This window comes from Oncorhynchus kisutch, linkage group LG8 (genome assembly GCF_002021735.2).
Source record: "Oncorhynchus kisutch isolate 150728-3 linkage group LG8, Okis_V2, whole genome shotgun sequence".
NCBI lineage: Eukaryota > Metazoa > Chordata > Actinopteri > Salmoniformes > Salmonidae > Oncorhynchus > Oncorhynchus kisutch.
This window is the reverse complement of record NC_034181.2, coordinates 42,848,530-42,854,529: the sequence shown is the minus strand read 5'-3', so window position 1 is coordinate 42,854,529 and position 6,000 is coordinate 42,848,530. Positions and strand designations below refer to the sequence as shown.

The following is a 6,000-nucleotide window of genomic DNA, read 5'->3' as shown; positions in this document are numbered from 1 at the left end:
CTCTGGTTGACAAGGTGCTTCGGGTAATGAGCATAGCTAGTATCTTATCCATTTTAGATTTTACAGTTGTGTCTAATTTGACATATGCTAACACATTGACAATGTAGGAATACATACTGTCTTTGTACTGTATGCAAACTGTATGTTTCTCAGCATTGGCAGGAGCCATCAGAAACAACTACAGCCATGTCAACAACCGTTCTCCTTTGATTCCACAGAGGACCTAATTATGTCAAAGGTATACAGACAAGGCTTACTGTAGACAGAAATCATGTGGGGAAAATTAATACTTCTCAAAAATATTATTGAATATACTTTATTCCATTTATTGAGAAAATACAGTGATTTGAGAACGTACAAAAATATTGTCTTGATGTACTGTTTCAATCAATTCATATTTCAGATGAAGAGCAAGTGCACTGTGGGTTCCATTTGGGTTCACTTATACTCAATTCTAAGGACAGATTCACCTGAAATCCAGTACAACAATAAAGACTTTTACAATTCAGAATAAATGATGTTGTACTTTTACAGCCCAGTAGAAGGTAAACAGTTTTGCAACTGATTTTTAAATCACAATGATACAGAAATGACTGAGTGCTGACTATCTATGCATGCTGATAAGAAATAGTAGTTTGCTGTATCCTTCTTCATCAGCATACTGTATCTTGACTGTTGTTGATGATCAGATGGAAATGACAGTCCATGCCTCTCTCTCCACTCGAGACAGCTGTAGAGAGTCACCCAGATAGATGCTCCACCTAGACAAGACAAACACACACTATTAGTTTAACAATATAATCTCTGTCCAAGTGATCATTCTCTTCATGTTAAACTCTTGTGTCTTGGGTGAACTTGGAACTTTGAACTTGGAGGGGCATTACTTTCATACCCCAGGCAATGAAAAGTATTTTCCTTTTGTTATCCAATGGACAGCTATGTGTTTACAGTGCCTTGCAAAAGTATTCATCTCCCTTGGCGTTTTTCCTATTTTGTTTCATTACAACCTGTAATTTAAATTGATTTTTATTTGGATTTCATGTAATGGACATATACAAAATAGTCCAAATTGATGAAGTGAAGAAAAAAAACTTGTTTCAAAAATCATTTAAAACAGAAAAGTGGTGCGTGCATATGTATTCACCCCCTTTGCTATGAAGTCCCTAAATAAGATCTGGTGCAACCAATTACCTTCAGAAGTCACATAATTAGTTAAATTAAGTCCACCTGTGTGCAATCTAAGTGTCACATGATCTCAGTGTATATATACACCTGTTCTGAAAGGCACCGGAGTCTGCAACACCACTAAGCAAGGGGAACCACCAAGCAAGCGGCACCATGAACACCAAGGAGCTCTCCAAACAGGTCAGGGACAAAGTTGTGGAGAAGTACAGATCAAAAATATTCAAGAACATCCCATGAAGCACCATTAAATCCATTATTCAAAAATGGCACCACAACAAACCTGCCAAGAGAGGGCTGCCCACCAAAACTCACGGACCATGCAAGTAGGGCATTAATCAGGGAGGCAACAAAAAGACCAAAGATAACCCTGAAGGAGCTGCAAAGCTCCACAGAGGAGATTGGAGTATCTGTCCATAGGACCACTTTAAGTCGTATAATCCACAAAGCTGGGCTTTACAGAAGAGTGGGCAGAAAAAAGCCATTGGTTAAAGAAAAATATAAGCAAACACATTTAGTGTTCACCAAACGACACGTGGGAGACTCCCCAAACATATGGAAGAAGGTACTCTGGTTAGATGAGACTAAAATTGATATTTTTGGCCATCAAGGAGAACGCTATGTCTGGCGCAAACCCAACACCTCTCATCACCCCGAGAACACCATCTCCATAGTGAAGCATGATGGTGGCAGCATCATGCACTGGGTAAGTGTCACGTCTGGAGGAAACCTGGCACCAGCCCTACGGTGGAGCATGGTGGCGGCAGCATCATGCTGTGGGGATGATTTTCATCTGCAGGGACTGTGAAACTGGTCAGGATTGAAGGAATGATCGATGGTGCCTAATTCAGGGAAATTCTTGAGGGAAACCTGTTTCAGTCTTCAAGAGATTTGAGAGTGGGACGGAGGTTCACCCTTCAGCAGGACATTGACCCTAACCATACTGCTAAAGCAACATTTGAGTGGTTTAAGGGGAAACATTTAAATGTCTTGGAATAGTCTAGTCAAAGTCCAGATCTCAAGTTTGCTGTACACCAGCGGAATCCATCCAATTTGAAGGAGCTGGATCAGTTTTGCCTTGAAGAATGGGCAAAAATCCCAGTGGCTAGATGTGCCAAGCTTATAGAGACATACTGTACGCCAAGAGACTTGCAGCTGTAATTGCTGAAAAAGGTGGCACTACAAAAAATTGACTTTGGGGGGGTGAATAGTTATGCACGCTCAAATTGTCAGTTTTTTGTCCTATTTCTTGTTTGTTTCACAATAAAATATATTTAGCATCTTCAAAGTGGTAGGCGTGTTGTGTAAATCAAATGATAAACACCCCAAAAATCCATATTAATTCCAGGTTGTAAGGCAACAAAATAGGAAAAATGCCAAGGGGGTGAATACTTTCGCAAGCCACTGTATGTTACTACATACATTCAAACCAACTGTTCATCCAAACATATGACTTACAAGTACAGCACAACAAACACACGTGCTGTAGCTACTGTCAAAAACACGAGGAATAGCACCTTTTTTTCTAAGAATTTACCATCTAGAACCTAAAATGGTTCTTCAGCCGTCCACATAGGAGAACCCTGTGACTAACTCTTTATGGTTTCAGCTAGAACTATTTTGGGTTCCAGGTAGAACCCTTTCCACAGATCCAAAAAGGGTTATCCCGTGGGGACCGCAGAATAAACCTAAAATAAATAAATCTTTGCTTTTTTTTTTGAGTGCTCCAACTCCTTTCTACCTTGAATTAGTCCTTTTGGAATTTTTTATTGTTAAGCCCTTCTCGTGATTTTTGTCATTGTTGTTGAACACCCCTACTGTCTTTTGGTTGCTGAAGCACGAATTCCCACCTAAACCCTTTTGGAACCTTTTTTCTAAGAGTGAACTTTCTACTATACATTTTGCATACATTTCACCACATACAAACTCCAGGCCTGCAGATGAAGAGGACTCTGAGTTCAAAGTTCCCAAGGTACTCGACGGCAACAAAGGGCCACAACAATGGCTCCTGACATGAGTCTCCCTCATATCACACTGCACTTTCCACGCATTGTTCCCCTGGCCTTCTCACATGTATTGCCTTACATTATGTTCTTAGAAGTGGATAAGACAGCCAGGTTTTGTGCTGGGGACACAAGGCCTGGGAGTGTCTATGTGTTACAGACGCTTATTATTCTCTCATAGGGCGATGGGGCGATGGGGCGATGGAGCTGGGGAACGCCTTATCAGATCCCCCTTACACTCACCCCAACCTGGGTTCAGATCCTCTGTACACCCCCCCCCCACCACCACCACCACTCTCTCACCAGACACTCCCTCCAACAAGGTATTATGCTATCACGTTTCTCGAAACTATAGAGGCTGCTGACAAGCATGGAGACTCTGGTAGCCTTTATGGGGCATTATGAAAGTATATACCATGTTGCTACAGCAGCTGGGGCTACTGGAGTTTCAACAGAGATACGGCTGTTTATTGCTTTAAATAGTGTAAAAATTATTCAGGATAAATACATTTTCTATCATCTTTATACATTGCTGTCCAGCAGTTGACATTTTTGGGGGTAAGCACAGCAGTGTATATTACAAGGTACTTTATGTTTTGTGCAGGTATTTGGAGAGCACTAAAATATATACTGTAGCTGCTAATACGCAACTGGTTTTCAATGGATGGGGCCCCACTGCATTCAACTTTGCATCTCTCCTTGCCTCGAACAAAACAAAACCCAAACGGAAGAAAGAACAGAGCAAAGGGTTCAAAGGGCACACCTCCTTGCTTGCACAGAGCACCTTAAGGGCACTCCCTGCCTGCCTGCCTGCCTGTCACCCTCCCTCCCTGCCTACCTCCGTTCTTGCCTGCCTGCCTCCCTCCCTTCTTGCCTGCCTGCCTCCCTCCCTCCCTCCCTTCTCGCATGCCTGTCTTCTGGCCGTTTGTGGCAGGCAGGTTCTTTTTTTCTTTCTTACATCCTACTCTCTGCATCCTACTCCCTTTGAGTCTGCACATTTACACATCTATCTGGAGCTAAAGCCGCGTCAAACTACACACATGTTTCACGCACGTGTGTGACTGTCTATGTGTGGGCGTGTACTTTTTTGTGTGTTAAACACATCTCTATCCCACCACTGAGTGACTAGGCGTTGCTTATACCTATCCCAGAGTGCTCAGTTACCTCGGATGGGCCCTGTGGCTTTCTATGGTGGTACAGGCGACACAGCCAGATGGAGGGGGCTAATGGTTGACTACACACACACACACACACACACACATACACACAGCTTTGTTCCTTTTTCTGGAATGCTCATACATTTAAGCAGTACCTTTGTCCTCCAAAAAGCAACTCGAAAAGGTACATTCTTGATTTAAATGACTTTTGAAGGTTTTTTGAAAGCAAAGACAAGTTTTTAACATATTTCAAAACTCCTTTAAAGAATGAGATCTATAAATGCAATCCATTGTCCAGATTGTACAGTGAAAACCAGTAGAGATATTTCGGTAGAACATTACACTGAGTATACAAAACATTAAGAACACCTGCTCTTTCTATGACATACAGTGGGGCAAAAAAGTATTTAGTCAGCCACCAATTGTGCAAGTTCTCCCACTTAAAAAGATGAGGCCTGTAATTTTCATCATAGGTACACTTCAACTATGACAGACAAAATGAGAAAAAAAATCCAGAAAATCACATTGTAGGATTTTTAAATGAATTTATTTGCAAATAATGGTGGAAAATAAGTATTTTTTTTTTACAGTACAGGACTATAGAAACCTTAAGGAGACATACTTTTGCATATGTCAGGTTGGATGGAAACAGACATGATCAAAACACACAAGAAAATACTTTCCACCAGAGGAGGCTATTTGTTTTGGATGCACAATTGCATTATCTCCTTCAGTGTTGCAGTCAAAGAGTAAATAATGTATAGTCTCTCCTGCACTGTGAAAAAGCCCAGTCTTCACTTCTGGGATCATCCAGGGTTTACTTTTATAAATGGGCTTTCAGGGTCTTCTGAGAAATGTATAACACCACAGAATGTGGGTCAGACCATTTAATTTGCACAGCGTTTCTCTTTGTCTCATTCAATCAGTGTTTGACAGATGCAATGTCACTCATCACATCTTAGGGACATCTGGGGCCAAAACTATTTCAGACTATGAATTGGTTGAGGTAAGGATTATTTGATCCATGATAAGAGGTTATTGAGACAGATATGGCCCAGCTAACGAGAGGACAAGAACAGACCTATGTGAAATGCCAGATCTCACACTCACCTCTTCGATCTGTGGGCGATACGTAACACATGGACAAATCAGAAGCTATCCTCTTTCTCTCTGTCTGGCTCCTCTCACCTGAAACAGAATAACATAATGGGATGTTAGAAGTTTTTCCCACTGACAATACAGGGGAAAGTGTTCAGACCACTTGACTTTTTCCACATTTTGTTACGTTATAGCCATATATTAAAATTGATTAAATAAATATTTATCATCAATCTACACACAATACCCCATAATGACAAAGCGAAAACAGGTTTATAGAAATACCTTATTTACATAAGTATTCAGACCCTTTGCTATGAGAAATTGAACTCAGCTGCATCTTGTTTCCATTGATCATCCTTGAGACGGCTTTTCAATTCATTGGACATGATTTGGAAAGGCACACACCTGTCTATATAAGGTCCCACAGATGACAGTGCATGTCAGAGCAAAAACCAAGCCATGAGGTCAAAGGAATTGTCTGCAGAGCTTCCGAGACGGGATTGTGTCGAGGCACAGATCTGGGGAAGGGTACCAAAACATTTCTGTAGCACTGAAGG

The 6,000-nt window shown here is 41.3% G+C and overlaps 1 long non-coding RNA gene across 5 annotated transcripts in view; it reads right to left on the bottom strand.

The window, feature by feature from the left end:
• Positions 1-300: 300 nt before the first annotated feature.
• The window catches only part of LOC109895055 (uncharacterized), a 66,908-nt gene continuing 61,208 nt past the window's right edge, over positions 301-6,000 (bottom strand). For all 5 annotated transcript variants that reach the window (XR_004210829.1, XR_002255933.2, XR_002255934.2 and 2 more), the window contains 2 exons: positions 5,453-5,530; positions 301-761 (listed from right to left, as the gene is read on the bottom strand). This is a non-coding gene — a long non-coding RNA (uncharacterized LOC109895055). The remainder of the gene's footprint in view (positions 762-5,452; positions 5,531-6,000) is intronic.